The sequence below is a fragment of the Aristolochia californica genome, unplaced genomic scaffold (genome assembly GCF_029961685.1).
Source record: "Aristolochia californica isolate CCGP_79_NKW_82.1479 unplaced genomic scaffold, dmAriCali1.0.hap1 SCAF_60, whole genome shotgun sequence".
Taxonomy (NCBI): Eukaryota; Viridiplantae; Streptophyta; class Magnoliopsida; order Piperales; family Aristolochiaceae; genus Aristolochia; species Aristolochia californica.
Genome location: NW_027182258.1, coordinates 130001 through 132733, shown reverse-complemented (window position 1 = coordinate 132733; position 2733 = coordinate 130001).

Below are 2733 nucleotides of genomic sequence, written 5' to 3'. Positions count from 1 at the left end.
GCACCGATTCGTCCCTCCCCCACACCCACCAGGGAGCCAGCGATTTTCGCGCACGGGGTTGTCGACGTCCCGAATAACTATACCCAAGTCATTTAATGCCCGAGATCTGGATTCCCAAGTCATTTAATGCCCGAGATCTGGATTCCGCGACGAGTCCCGCCCCCGGCGACGTCTACTCTAGTTCTTGCGGCGAGCTTCCGAAGGAGGACGGCTGCTGCTGCCTTCTATGAGCGGGTCAGGAGGCAAACCCGGAAATGACACGCCCGGACGTCAAAAAGCTCTATTTGCCTAGGCCGTTTTATGAGTCCCTTCCCATTTTTGAGTATGGCATCATCGCCACTCCCTTTGGCAGAGCACCAATTCGGAACTTGATTTGAAATCCATCTTTCGATGCGGAAGTGTTTGGGATGCCCCTAAGTAACCAACGAAAGGCAAGTGCTTTTACCTTGTGTAAATCCCATTTAAATGGGGACTGGATGAGTCGATCCGGCCTTACACGTCTTGCAGCGTGGAGGCCATCGGCATCCCTGCGATGGCGAGGAAGCGGCACCCGACGCACGGCCGCCTCCACAAGAAGCCATCCGCTGCCCCTCCGACCCTACCCGTCCACCTTCGCCTGCCACTGCGACGAGTCGCCTCGCCGACGCCTCCTTCAACGCCTAAAACGGGGGCCAGGCCACGAAGGAACGACGACGCAAACCCATGAAATGTGACGCTTGGTCCCGAGGAAAAACTCGACCCGGGAGCCCCATAACCCGAAGGCCCCTTGCGCCCGAGCAGTGATGCTCCCAGGCAGCCAAAACGCACATGCAAAGAGTCGAACAGGCGCCCAAGCGCACATGCGAACAATCGTACAGGCGCCCGGGCGAAAAGGCGCCAAGACGCCCAGGCGAAAAGGCACCAGGGCGCACAGGCGCCAGGACGCCCAGGCGAAAAGGCGCCAGGGCGCCCAGGCGGAAAAGACGCGCCCAGGCGGAAAAGAGGCGCCCAGGCGAAAAGGCGCCAGGGCGCCCAGGCGGAAAAGAGGCGCCCAGGCGGAAACGAGGCGCCCAGGCGAAAAAGAGGCGCCCAGGCGAAAAAGAGGCGCCCAGGCGGAAAGGCGCCAGGGCGCCCAGGCGGAAAAGAGGCGCCCTGGCGTAGGCGCCCAGGCGCCAAAAGAGGCGCCAGGCGAAAAGGCGCCAGGGCGCCCAGGCGGAAAAGAGGCGCCCAGGCGGAATGGCGCCAGGGCGCCCAGGCGGAAAAGAGGCGCCCAGGCGAAAAAGAGGCGCCCAGGCGGAAAAGAGGCGCCCTGGCGTAGGCGCCCAGGCGCCAAAAGAGGCGCCAGGCGAAAAGGCGCCAGGGCGCCCAGGCGGAAAAGAGGCGCCCAGGCGGAATGGCGCCAGGGCGCCCAGGCGGAAAAGAGGCGCCCAGGCGAAAAAGAGGCGCCCAGGCGGAAAGGCGCCAGGGCGCCCAGGCGGAAAAGAGGCGCCCTGGCGTAGGCGCCCATGCGCCAAAAGAGGCACCCAGGCGAAAAGGCGCCAGGGCGCCCAGGCGGAAAAGAGGCGCCCAGGCGGAATGGCGCCAGGGCACCCAGGCGGAAAAGAGGCGCCCTGGCGTAGGCGCCCAGGCGCCAAAAGAGGCGCCAGGCGAAAAGGCGCCAGGGCGCCCAGGCGGAAAAGAGGCGCCCAGGCGAAAAAGAGGCGCCCTGGCGGAAAAGAGGCGCCCTGGCGTAGGCGCCCAGGCGCCAAAAGAGGCACCCAGGCGAAAAGGCGCCAGGGCGCCCAGGCGGAAAAGAGGCGCCCAGGCGGAATGGCGCCAGGGCACCCAGGCGGAAAAGAGGCGCCCAGGCGAAAAAGAGGCGCCCAGGCGGAAAAGAGGCGCCCTGGCGTAGGCGCCCAGGCGCCAAAAGAGGCGCCCAGGCGAAAAGGCGCCAGGGCGCCCAGGCGAAGAGGCGCCAGGGCGCCCAGGTGGGAAAGAGGCGCCCAGGCGAAAAGGCGCCAGGGCGCCCAGGCAGAAAAGAGGCGCCCAGGCGAAAAAGAGGCGCCCAGGCAGAAAGGCGCCATGGCGCCCAGGCGGAAAAGAGGCGCCCTGGCCAGGCGGAAAAGAGGTGCCCAGGCGAAAAAGAGTCGCCCAGGCCGAAAGGCGCCATGGCGCCCAGGCGGAAAAGAGGCGCCCACGCGAAAAGGCGCCAGGGCGCCAAGGCGGAAAACAGGCGCCCAGGCGGAAAGGTGCCAGGGCGCCCAGGCGGAAAAGAGGCGCCCAGGCGCGTGGGGGGCAAGGCGCCAGGCGCCAGGCACGCGCGGAGGCAAGGCGCCAGGCGCAAGGCGCCACGCGCGCGCGCGCGTGGGGGGCGAGGCGCCAGGCGCCAGGCGCCGGGCGCGCGTGGGGGGCAAGGCGCCAGGCGCCGGGCGCGCGCGTGGGGGGCGAGGCGCCAGGCGCCAGGCGCCGGGCGCGCGTGGGGGGCAAGGCGCCAGGCGCCGGGCGCGCGCGCGTGGGGCGCCAGGCGCCTGGCGGGCGGGCGCCCCCAGGAAGGGGTGCTGGCGCGCGATGGGGTTGCGCCCGTACGGACCGTGTGACAGTACAGACACTTTGGCGAAACCTCCTGCCCGAAGCGATTTTAGGCGTTCGGCTAGGTAGGTGACCCGGTTTTTTTCGCGTTTCTCGGCCGCTAGCCCCTTTTTTCGCGGTTTCGTGCGCGCGCCCCTCTTGACCTCGCACGCGCGCCGCGCGTCGCGTCCTTGTCCTTGTCCGCGT